This window comes from Arachis hypogaea, chromosome 17, assembly GCF_003086295.3.
Source record: "Arachis hypogaea cultivar Tifrunner chromosome 17, arahy.Tifrunner.gnm2.J5K5, whole genome shotgun sequence".
Lineage (NCBI taxonomy): Eukaryota > Viridiplantae > Streptophyta > Magnoliopsida > Fabales > Fabaceae > Arachis > Arachis hypogaea.
In genome coordinates this window covers 70,678,394-70,691,817 of record NC_092052.1, presented here as the reverse complement: position 1 = coordinate 70,691,817, position 13,424 = coordinate 70,678,394, and the positions used below count along the sequence as shown (strand labels likewise).

The 13,424-nt window shown below is 38.2% G+C and overlaps 1 non-coding gene across 1 annotated transcript; it reads left to right on the top strand.

The window, feature by feature from the left end:
- The first annotated feature begins 6,563 nt into the window (after window positions 1-6,563).
- Window positions 6,564-6,670, top strand: LOC112768311 (small nucleolar RNA R71). The gene has a single exon (XR_003185746.1). It is a non-coding gene; the product is annotated as a small nucleolar RNA R71 (small nucleolar RNA).
- Window positions 6,671-13,424: the final 6,754 nt, after the last annotated feature.

Below are 13,424 nucleotides of genomic sequence, written 5' to 3'. Positions count from 1 at the left end.
CAACTTCGATACAACTAACCAGCAAGTGATGGTCGTCCAAGTAATAAAACCTTACGTGAGTAAGGGTTGATCACGAGATTGTTGGTATGAAGCAAGCTATGGTCACCTTGTAAATCTCATCAGGCGATATCAAATATTAGGAGTTTTCGGAAAATGATAATAAATAGACAGAAAAAAGATAAAAATACTTATATATCATTGGGTGAGAATTTAGATAAAGGTTAGAGATGCTTTCGTCCCTCGAATTCTGTTTCCTGCTGTCTTCATCCAATCAGTCCTATTCTTTCTATGGCTTTTATGTAAGGACATCACCATTGTAATGGCAACTTTTCATCCTCTTTGAAAATGCGTCCGATCGCTGTCACTGCATGGTAATCATCTGGAGCATTACCGTGGTCAATGGCTGCTTCCTATCTTTGTGAAAATGGTCCAAGCTTCTGTCACAGACGGCTAATCATCTGGGTTCTCGATCATAATTGGAATAGGATTCACCCTCCTTTTGCGTCTGTCACTATGCCCAGCACTCCGCGAGTTTGAAGGCTCGTCACAGTCATTCAATCCCAGAATCCTACTCGGAATACCACAGAAAGGTTTAGACTTTTCGGATTCTCATGAATGCCGCCATCAATCTAGCTTATACCACGAAGATTCTGATTAAGAGATCCAGAGATACTTTCATCATCTAAGGTAGAACGAAAAGTGGTTGTCAGGCACGCATCATAGGGAATGATGATGATTGTCCACGTTCATCACATTTCAATTGAAAGATACGAATGAATATCTTAGAAGCGGAATAAGTTGAATTGAATAGAAAAAACAGTAGTACTTTGCATAATTCATGAGGAATAGTAGAGCTCCACACCTTAATCTATGGAGTGCTTAGAAAACTCTACCGTTGAAAATACATAAGTGAAAGGTCCAGGCATGGCCGAATGGCCAGCCCCCAAAGCGAGATTCACAGGATCAAAATACAATCCAAGATCTCCAAAAGATTCATAAGATGTCATACACTAGTAAAAGTTCCTATTTATACTAAACTAAGTTACTAGGGTTACAGAAGTAAAGTAAAGTAATTGATGCATAAATCCACTTCCGGGGCCCACTTGGTGTGTTGCTTGGGCTGAGCTTGAAGTTACACATGGAGAGGTCATTCTTGGATTGAACACCAGTTTGTAACGTATTTCTGGCGTTCAACTCTGGCTTGTAACGTGTTTCTGGCGTTTAACTCCAGACAGCAGCGTAGAACTGGCGTCAACGCCCTTTTACGTCGTCTAAACTCAGCCAAAGTATGACTATTATATATTGCTGGAAAGCCCTGGATGTCTACTTTCCAACGCAATAAAAGCGCGCCAATTTTGAGTTCGAGCTCCAGAAAATCCACTTGAGGAGGGAGGTCAGAATCCAAACAGCATCATCAGTCCTTCTTCAACCTCTGGAATCTGATTTTTGCTCAAGTCCCCTCAATTTCAGCCAGAAAATACCTGAAATCACAGAAAAACACACAAACTCATAGTAAAGTCCAGAAATGTGAATTTAAATAAAAATAATAAAAACATCCCTAAAAGTAACTAGATTCTACTAAAAACATACTAAAACAATGCCAAAAAGCGTATAGATTATCGCTCATCACAACACCAAACTTAAATTGTTGCTTGTCCCAAGCAACTGAAAATCAAATAGGATAAAAAGAAGAGAATATACTATAAATTCCAAACTATCAATGAAACATAGCTCCAATAAGATAAGCGGGACTTGTAGCTTTTTGCCTCTTGATAGTTTTGGCATCTCACTTCATCATTGAAGTTCAGAATGATTGGCATCTATAGGAACTCAGAGTTTAGATGTGTTATTGATTCTCCTAGTTCATTATGTTGATTCTTGAACACAGCTACTTTATGAGTCTTGGCCGTGGCCCTAAGCACTTTGTTTTCTAGTATACCACCGGATACATAAATGCCACGACACATAACTGGGTGAACCTTTCAGATTGTAACTCAACTTTGCTAAAGTCACCAATTAGAGGTGTCCAGGGTTCTTAAGTACACTTTTTTTGCTTTAGACCTTGACTTTAACCGCTCAGTCTCAAGTTTTCACTTGACACCTTCACGCCACAAGCACATGGTTAGGGACAACTTAGTTTACGCTTAGGCCGGGATTTTATTCCTTTAGGCCTCCTATCACTGATGCTCAAGCTTGGGATCCTTTATACCCTTGCCTTTTGGTTTTAAGGCTATTGGCTTTTTGCTCTTGCTTTTGGTTTTAAGCTTTTGGCTTTTTCTGCTTGCTTTTTCTTTCTATTTTTTTTTTTTTTGCTTTTTTTTTCTGCAAGCTTTGTTCTTTGCTGCTTTTTCTTGCTTCAAGAATCATTTTTATGATTTTTCAGATTATCAAATAAATGTCTCTTTGTCATCATTCTTTCAAGAGCCAACATATTTAACATTCATAAACAACAACTTCAAAAGACATATGCACTGTTCAAGCATTCATTCAGAAAACAAGAAGCATTGTCACCACATCAATATAATTAAACTAAGTTCAAGGATAAATTCGAAACTCATGTACTTCTTGTTCTTTTGAATTAAAACATTTTTCATTTAAGAGAGGTGATGGATTCATAGGACATTCATAACTTTAAGACAAGTTACTAAATACTAATGATCATGTAATAAGACACAAACATGGATAAGCACTTAACATAAAGAAAACGAAAAATAGAGAATGTAAGAACAAGGAATAAATCCACCTTAGTGATGGTGGTGTTTCCTTCTTGAGGAACCAATGATGTCCTTGAGCTCTTCTATGTCTCTTCCTTGTCTTTGTTGCTCCTCCCTCATTGCTTTTTGATCTTCTCTAATTTCATGAAGGATGATGGAGTGCTCTTGATGTTCCACCCTTAATTGTCCCATGTTGGAACTTAATTCTCCTAGGGAGGTGTTGATTTGCTCCAAATAGTTTTGTGGAGGAAAATGTATTTGAGGCATCTCCAGGATCTCATGGTGATGAGCTTCATGCGTTTCTTGAGCTCCATGAATGGGCTCTCTTGTTTGCTCCATCCTTTTCTTAGTGATGGGCTTCTCTTCCTCAATGGGAATGTCTCCTTCTATATCAATCCCAGCCGAATTGCATAGATAGCAAATGAGGTGAGGAAAAGCTAACCTTGACATAGTGGAGGACTTGTCAGCCACTTTGTAGAGTTCTTGAGGTATAATCTCATGAACCTCCACCTCTTCTCCAATCATGATGCTATGGATCATGATGGCCCGGTCTATAGTAACTTCAGACCGGTTGCTAGTGGGAATGATTGAGCGTTGAATGAACTCCAACCATCCTCTAGCTACAGGCTTAAGGTCCAGTCTTCTCAGTTGAACCGGTTTGCCTTTTGAGTCAATCTTCCATTGAGCTCCTTCCACACATATGTCCATGAGGACTTGGTCCAACCTTTGATCAAAGTTGACTCTCCTTGTGTAGGGGCGTGCGTTCTCTTCCATCATTGGCAAGTTGAACGCCAACCTTACATTTTCCGGACTAAAATCTAAGTAATTCCCCCGAACCATGGTGAGATAATTCTTTGGGTTCGGGTTCTTACTTTGATCATGGTTCCTTGTGATCCATGCATTAGCATAGAACTCTTGAACCATTAGAATTCTGACTTGTTGGATGGGGTTTCTTAGAACTTCCCAACCTCTTCTATGGATCTCATGTCGGATCTTCGGATACTCATTTCTCTTGAGTTTGAAAGGGACCTCGGGGATCACCTTCTTCTTGGCCACAACATCATAGAAGTGGTCTTGATGAGCTTTGGAGATGAATCTTTCCATCTCTCATGTCTCGGAGGTGGAAGCTTTTGTCTTCCCTTTCCCTTTTCTAGAGGATTCTCCGGTCTTAGGTTCCATCAATGGTAATGGAAAAACAAAAAACTTATGCTTTTACCACACCAAACTTAGAATTTTGCTCGCCCTCGAGCAAGAGAAGAAAGAATAGATGAAGAAGAAGAAGAAATATGGAGGAGAGAGGGAGAAGTGTATTCGGCCAAGAAAAGAAGAGAGGGTGGTGTGGTGTAAAAATGAGGAAGAATGGAGGGCTATATATAGGGAAGGGAGGGTGGTAAGGATCGGCCATATGGGGTGGGTTTGGGTGAGAAATTGGTTTTGAATTTTGAAGGTAGGTAGAGTTTATGAGGTAGGTTTATGGGGAAGAGTGGATGGATGTGAGTGGTGAAGTAGTGATAGGGAAGAGAGATTGAGGTGATTGGTGAAGAGTTTTGGGGAAGAGTGTTTATTGGGAAGAGAGGATGAACATTGAGAAGAGGGAAGAGAGTGAGTGGTGGTAGGTGGGATCCTGTGGGGTCCATAGATCCTGAGGTGTCAAGAAATTGCATCCCTGCACCCATTAGGCATGTAAAATGCCTTTGCATCCAATTCTGCCGTTTAAACGCCGAATTGATGCTTGTTCTGGGCGTTCAGCGCCCAGATGCAGCATATTTCTGGCGTTGAACGCCAGCCAGATGCTTGTTTCTGGCGTTCAGTGCCAGCTCTTCCTCAGTGTGCATTTCTGGCGTCTGAACGCCAGGATGCTGCCTGTTTCTAGCGTTCAATGCCAGAAACATGCTCTGTTCTGGCGTTGAACGCCAGACAGATGCTCCTTACTGGCGTTTAAACGCCAGTGAGATCCTCCTCCAGAGTGTGATTTTTCTTCTGCTATTTTTGATTCTGTTTTCAATTTTTATATTTATTTTATGACTCCACATGATCATGAACCTATTAAAACATGAAATAACAATAAAAATAAAATAAGATAAATAAAAATTGGGTTGCCTCCCAACAAGCGCTTCTTTAATGTCAATAGCTTGACAGTGGGCTCTCATGGAGCCTCACAGATGTTCAGAGCATTGTTGAGACTCCCCAACACCAAACTTAGAGTTTGGATATGGGAGTTCAACACCAAACTTAGAGTTTGGTTGTGGCCTCCCAACACCAAACTTAGAGTTTGACTATGGGGGCTCTGGTTGACTCTGTTATGAGAGAAGCTTACTGTGCCTCTTTCCCATGTTTACAGAAGGATGTCCTTGAGTTTTAAACTCAAGGGAGTCCTCATTCAATTGAAGGACTAATTCACCTCTGTCAACATCAATCACAGCTCTTGTTGTGGCTAGGAAGGGTCTTCCAAGGATGATGAATTCATCCTCATCCTTCCCAGTATCTAGGATTATGAAATCAGCAGGGATGTAAAGGCCTTCAACCTTTACTAATATGTCCTCTACTTGTCCATAAGCCTGTTTTCTGGAATTGTCTGCCATCTCTAATGAGATTTTAGCAGCTTGTACCTCAAAGATTCCCAGTTTCTCCATTATAGAGAGTGGCATGAGGTTTATTCCTGACCCAAGGTCACATAGAGCCTTTTTAAAGGTCATGGTGCCTATGGTACAAGGTATTAGGAACTTTCCAGGATCCTGTTTCTTCTTAGGCAATCTCAGTTGATCCAATGCATTTAGTTCATTGGTGAACAGGGGAGGTTCATCTCCCCAAGTCTCTTTACCAAATAAATTGGCATTTAGCTTCATGATTGCACCAAGGAACTTAGCAACTTGCTCTTCAGTAACATCTTCATTCTCTTCAGAAGAAGAATAATCTTCAGAGCTCATGAATGGGATAAGGAGGTTCAATGGAATCTCTATGGTCTCTAGATGAGTCTCAGATTCCTTTGGTTCCTCAGAGGGAAACTCCTTATTGATCACTGGATGTCCCAGGAGGTCTTCCTCACTGGGATTCACGTTCTCAACCTTCCTCTCTAGGTTTGGCCATGTTGTTCATGTCAATGGCCTTGCACTCTCCTTTTGAATTTTCTTCTCTTTTGCTTGGGAGAGTACTAGGAGGGGTTTTAGTGATTCTTTTACTCAGCTGGCCCACTTGTGCTTCCAAATTTCTAATGGAGGACCTTGTTTCATTCATGAAACTCACAGTGGCCTTAGATAGATCAGAGACTAAATTTGCTAAATTAGAGGTATTTTGTTCAGAGTTCTCTGTCTGTTGCTGAGTGGATGATGGAAAAGGTTACTGTTGTTAAACCTATTTCTTCCACCATTATTAAAGCCTTGTTGAGGCTTTTGTTGATCCTTCCATGAGAAATTTGGATGATTTCTCCATGATGAGTTATAGGTGTTTCCATAAGGTTCACCTAAGTAATTTACCTCTGCTATTGCAAGGTTCTCAGGATCATAGGCCTCTTCTTCAGAAGGCGCCTCTTGAGTACTATTGGATGCAGCTTGCATTCCATTCAGACTCTGAAAAATCATATTGACTTGCTGAGTCAATATTTTATTCTGAGCCAATATGGCATTCAGAGTATCAATTTCAAGAACTCTCTTCTTCTGAGGCGTCCCATTACTCACAGGATTCCTCTCAGAATTGTACATAAACTGGTTATTAGCAACTATGTCAATGAGTTCTTGAGCTTCTGCAGGCGTTTTCTTTAGGTGAATGGATCCACCTGCAGAAGTATCCAATGACATCTTAGCTAATTCAGACAGACCATCATAGAATATATCCAAGATGGTCCATTCTGAAAGCATGTCAGAAGGACACTTTTTGGTCAGTTGCTTGTATCTCTCCCAAGCTTCATAGAGGGATTCACCTTCTTTTTGTCTGAAGGTTTGAACATCCACTCTAATCTTGCTCAGCTTTTGAGGAGGAAAGAATTTGGCTAAGAAAGCCGTGACCAGCTTATCCCAAGAGTTCAGGCTATCTTTGGGTTGAGAGTCCAACCACACTCTAGCTCTGTCTCTTACAGCAAAAGGGAAAAGCATGAGCCTGTAGACTTCAGGATCTACTCCATTAGTCTTAACAGTATCACAGATCTGCAAAAATTCAGTTAAGAACTGAAAAGGATCTTCAGATGGAAGTCCATGGAACTTGCAGTTCTGCTGCATCAGAGAAACTAATTGAGGTTTCAGCTCAAAATTGTTTGCTCCAATGGTAGGGATGGAGATGCTTCTTCCATGTAAATTGGAATTAGGTGCAGTAAAGTCACCAAGCATCCTCCTTGCATTATTATTATTTTCGGCTGCCATCTCCTCTTCTTGTTCGAAAATTTCTGAAAGGTGCTTGCTGGATTGTTGTAATTTAGCTTCTTTTAATTTCCTCTTCAGAGTCCTTTCAGGTTCTAGATCTACTTCAACAAGAATGTTCTTGTCCTTGCTCCTGCTCATATGAAAAAGAGGGAACAGAAAAATAATAATAATAGGGATCCTTTTTACCAGGTGTAGAGGTTCCCTTATGTGAGTAGAAGAAAAGAAGAAGAGAAAATCTGAACTCAGAGAGAGAGGGTTCGGATTTTTGGTGAGTGGGGGAGAGATGTTACTAGATGAATAAATAAATAGAAGGAGATGAGAGAGAAAGAGGATTTTCGAAAATAATTTTTGAAAAAAAGTTAGTGATTTTCGAAAATAGTTTTTTTTTTTTGAAAAAGGTTAGTAATTTTCGAAAATTAAAATTAAAAATTAAAATAATTAGTTAATTAAAAAGAATTTTTGAAAAAGAGGGAGATATTTTCGAAAATTAGAGAGAGAGAGTTAGTTAGGTAGTTTTGAAAAAGATAAGAAACAAACACAAAGTTAGTTAGTTAGTTGAAACAAATTTGAAAATCAATTTTTGAAAAGATAAGAAGATAAGAAGTTAGAAAAGACATTTTAAAATCAAATTTTTGAAAAAGATAAGATAAGAAGATATTTTTAAAAAGATATGATTGAAATTAGTTTTGAAAAAGATTTGATTTTTAAAATCACAATTAATGACTTGATTCACAAGAAATCACAAGATATGATTCTAGAACTTAAAGTTTGAATCTTTCTTAACAAGTAAGTAACAAACTTGAAATTTTTGAATCAAAACATTAATTATTGATGATATTTTCGAAAATATGATGTAAAATTAAGAAAAAGATTTTTTAAAAGTATTTTTAAAATTTTCGAAAATAAATAAGAAAAATGAAAAAGATATGATTTTTGAAAAAGATTTTGAAAAAGATAAGATTTTTAAATTGAAAATTTGATTTGACTCATAAGAAATAATTGAATTTTAAAAAGTTTTGAAAAAGTCAATCCAAATTTTCGAAATTTATGAGTGAAAAAGTGAAAGATATTTTTTTTTTTGAATTTTTAATGATGAGAGAGAAAAACATGAAAAAGACTCAATGCATGAAAATTTTGGATCAAAACAATGAATGCATGCAAGAATGCTATGAATGTCAAGATGAACACCAAGAACACTTTGAAGATCAAGATGAACACCAAGAACTTATTTTTGAAAAATTTTTTATGCAAAGAAAACATGCAAGACACCAAACTTAGAAATCTTTAATGCTTAGACACTAAGAATTCAAGAATGCATATGAAAAATACCATACAACACAAAACAATATAATATGAAGATCAATCAAGAAGGTTTTATCAAGAACAACTTGAAGATCATGATGAATGCAATGCATGAATGCAATTTTCGAAAAATGCAAGATGAGTATGCAATTGACACCAAACTTAAAAATTGACTCAAGACTCAAACAAGAAACACAAAATATTTTTGATTTTTATGATTTTATTAATTTTTTTTTGTAATTTTTCGAAAATTATTTGTAAAAGAAAAATAAGGATTCCAAAATTTTTAATATGAATTTTAGGAATCGTGTACTCTTAGTCTAAAGCTCCAATCTGAGGGTTAGGCATGGCTTACTAGCCAGCCAAGCTTTAGAAGATATTGATACTTTCCATGTATAGAGCAACTAAGTGTGTGAAGATCAACAAGCTCTTGTGATGATAGGTTGAAATCCCAGTCCAAAAGATTAGACACGGCTTACAGCCAGCCAGGATTCAACAAATCATCATGAAACACTAGAATTCATTCTTAAAAATTCTGAAGAAAAATATAATTTTGAAAAGATTTATAATTTTTTTTCGAAAATAAAGGAAAAATTTTTTGAAAAATTTTTTGAAAATATTTTTGAAAACAAAATAAGAAGAAAATTACCCAATCTGAGCAACACGATGAACCGTTAGTTGTCCAAACTTGAACAATCCCCGGCAACGGCGCCAAAAACTTGGTGCACGAAATTGTGACCTCAGGCAACAGCGCCAAAAACTCTGTACGCACGTCTTAATAAATCGTTTTTCATTCACAACTTCGATACAACTAACCAGCAAGTGCACTAGATCGTCCAAGTAATAAAACCTTACGTGAGTAAGGGTCGATCCCACGGAGATTGTTGGTATGAAGCAAGCTATGGTCACCTTGTAAATCTCAGTCAAGCGGATATCAAATAGTTATGGAGTTTTCGAAAATAGATAATAAATAGACAGAAAATAAAGATAGAAATACTTATGTATATCATTGGTGAGATTTTCAGATAAAGGTATAGAGATGCTTTCGTCCCTCTGAACTTCTGCTTTCCTGCTGTCTTCATCCAATCAGTCCTACTCCTTTCTATGGCTGGCTTTATGTAAGGACATCACCATTGTCAATGGCTACTTTTCATCCTCTCTGTGAAAATGGTCCGATGCGCTATCACTGCATGGCTAATCATCTGGAGGCATCACCGTGGTCAATGGCTGCTTCCTATCCTCTTGTGAAAATGGTCCAAATGCTCTGTCACAGCATGGCTAATCATCTGAGGTTCTCGATCATACTGGAATAGGATTCACCCTCCTTTTGCGTCTGTCACTATGCCCAGCACTCGCGAGTTTGAAGCTCGTCACAGTCATTCAATCCCAGAATCCTACTCGGAATACCACAGACAAGGTTTAGACTTTCCGGATTCTCATGAATGCCGCCATCAATCTAGGTTATACCACGAAGATTCTGATTAAGAGATCCAAGAGATACTCATTCAATCTAAGGTAGAACAGAAGTGGTTGTCAGGCACGCATTCATAGGGAATGATGATGATTGTCACGTTCATCACATTCATATTGAAGTACGAATGAATATCTTAGAAGCGAAATAAGTTGAATTGAATAGAAAAACAGTAGTACTTTGTATTAATTCATGAGGAACAGCAGAGCTACACACCTTAATCTATGGAGTGTAGAAACTCTACCGTTGAAAATACATAAGTGAAAGGTCCAGGCATGGCCGAATGGCCAGCCCCCAAATCGAGATCACAGGATTAAAAATACAATCCAGGATCTTCCAAAAGATCATAAGATGTCAAATACACTAGTAAAAAGTCCTATTTATACTAAACTAGTTACTAGGGTTTACAGAAGTAAGTAATTGATGCATAAATCCACTTTCGGGGCCCACTTGGTGTGTGCTTGGGCTGAGCTTGAATTTTACACGTGGAGAGGTCATTCTTGGAGTTGAACGCCAGTTTGTAACGTATTTCTGGCATTCAACTCTGGCTTGTAACGTGTTTCTGGCGTTTAACTCCAGACAGCAGCGTAGAACTGGCGCTCAACGCCATTTTACGTCATCTAAACTCGGCCAAAGTATGGACTATTATATATTGCTGGAAAGCCCTGGATATCTACTTTCCAACGCAATTAAAAGCGCGCCATTTTGAGTTCTGTAGCTCCAGAAAATCCACTTTGAGTGCAGGGAGGTCAGAATCCAACAGCATCAGCAGTCCTTCTTCAACCTCTGAATCTGATTTTTGCTCAAGTCCCTCAATTTCAGTCAGAAAATACCTGAAATCACAGAAAAACACACAAACTCATAGTAAAGTCCAAAAATATGAATTTAACATAAAAACTAATAAAAACATCCCTAAAAGTAACTAGATTCTACGAAAAATATACTAAAAACAATGCCAAAAAGTGTATAGATTATCCGCTCATCACTCACTTTCTACTTTCTCTCTCACCACCATTATCAAGGTTTTTCTTTTCTTCTTCCTTCCTTACTTTTCTATTATCCTTCTTATTTTTATGTTTTCTTCTTTTCTTTTCTTTTTACTTTCCTTATCCATGTTTTCTTTTTTTTTCTTTTTCTTTTAATTGGTGTTCAAAATTTATTTAGGTCATTTTTCCTTATTATATGCTTGTGGATTGTTGCAAAATTGTTTGACAATTATATATTAATTTTTAAGGGTTGCTTGCATGTTAAATTTAATAATTTCAATAGCTTATTCATCATGCATGCTATGTGTTTGTGAAAAAGCCCATATGGCATTATGCATTTTTTCAGCTTATTCCATTCTACTATTCTAATGCATGTTTCTCACAAAACCCCTTTCCTATTTTATTCATTGAAAATAATTGTCAATACAAACGTGATGGCCAGTTTGTTACGAGTGATAACATATTTAAGTAATTAATGCTTGATCTATGCTACTCATGCCTTTGCCAGCATGCCAATAAACATCCTGCATCTAATTACCAAAAAAATGCACTTACTTTATTTCCTTTGATGAACTTTTCACATGTAGTAATGACCATGTGTTAACGAAATCCTTCTTTCCTGTGCATTGATTATCACCTATACCATCCTCTTCCTTACTCTATCCCTTTGAATTCAAAGTTACTTTCTTTTTTCCCTTTTCAGGATGGCCACCAAGAAAGGAAAAGAGAAAGCTACTCCCAAACCACCAGCAAGGAGAGGAACAAAAAGAGCATTAGTGGTAGAGCCTTCTTCAACTGCAGTAAAGCCCTCAACAAAAAGAATTAAGAGGATTATAAAGGTTGATGAAAAAGAGAAAGCCTTCCCAGCAAAGGACACTGCGCGATTTCCCAATCGCTACTGTGAGCAGATGTTCCCCATCCTGACAGAACGGAGTTACAACAACGAATACCTTATTATCCTCCCGCCCAATATTGCTACCTTGGTTGAGCCGCAAATTGAACGAAGACAATGGGGTTTCCTACGGAGACAGCCACGACAGGTTAATCTTTCTTGGATAGTCGAGTTCTACTCCAATTTCCACCTGCCAACCCTGCAGTCTATGTCCGTCAAAAGCAAGTCCCCATTACAGAAGAGGCCATTCAACGAGCTTTAGATCTTCCCCCTACTCCAGAAGGACTGGACACATTTCAAGAAGCCGCACTCAAGCGCCAGATGTACCAATTTGACTGGGACGCTGTTCTCAGAATTATCGCCCTACCTGGCAGCAGATGGATCTACGGATACCATCGTTCCCGTCCTAAGGGAATATTGGCTTCCGCACTTACCTTGGAGGCTCGCGTATGGGCACAGATTATGTCCCATTATGTCTTTCCGAGCACTCACGAGTCCTTATTTACTGCAGACATGGCCGTTCTACTATGGTGCATCCTTACAGATCAACCTCTGAACCTACCAGGACACATCCGGAATGCTATGGGACACGTACAAATTACAGGCAACTTACCTTTTCCCGCCCTGGTCTCAGATCTTGTCTCAGCGGCCGGAGTCTCCTACAGAGCTGGGGACACCAAAGCCATGCTTCCACGGGATGATCAGTATGTCCCTAACGGGAAATATATCAGACCTCCAGCAGCCACTACAAGCCAGCCTACTGAACCAGCTGAAGACATTCCTCCTTCAACATCACAAGCACCTACAATAAATCAACTGCTCCATCAGTTACTTGAAAGGTTGGATCGGCAAGAACAGAAAGCGAAGCTAAGAGAGCGTCGTAACAAGCGCCGATTCACATACCTCAAGGAGCTGATTATGGGAAAATTCAAGGACTCAGACACCCCAGACTCCACTTCTTTTACCAGCACAGGGAGCCATGACGGTCCCGACTGTGGAGATACTGCTATCAGCCCACCTTTGTTCCTAACAGATGGCACCAAGGATGGTGCAAAGCCTTAAGTGTGGGGAGGTCGGTCAGTACCTGACTTCCGGAGGTAATTTCTCTTCCCTAACACCAATAAAATAGGATATTTAGTTAGTTTTTCTTTTGTAGAATAAGATAAATTGCATAGGAATAGGTTAGTTGCATGCATGTTCTACTTGATTGAAAAGGTAATAAGTTTCTTCTAAGACCCTATTTTTAGAACAAAATTTCACTAATTTTAATCAAAACTTTTTTGTTAAATTTGCTTGAAGTTATATTTGGAACATGATTTTTGAGCTAAAGAACATACAACCAGTGAGACTTCGAGCCTAAATACATGGTTACATTATTTAACCATAATTATTTTATTCTTGTGTGTTTACTTCTCTATGATTGTAATCTATATTTTGTTTCATCCTATATGTCCAATGTTTAATATATTTATATGCCTGTATATGATTGAGGCCATTATTTGTTTAGCTCACTTATCCAAATTAAGCCTACCCTTTTAATTACCTTTGTTAGCCACTTTGAGCCTTTAAATCCCATTTGTTCTGTATTTTACCAGATTACTAGCCTTAAGCAGAAAAACAATTATATATCCCAATTGAATCTTTGGTTGGCTTAAGATAGAATTGTGTGTGTTAATTAAGTATGGGAAATTGTGGGAACAAAAGATA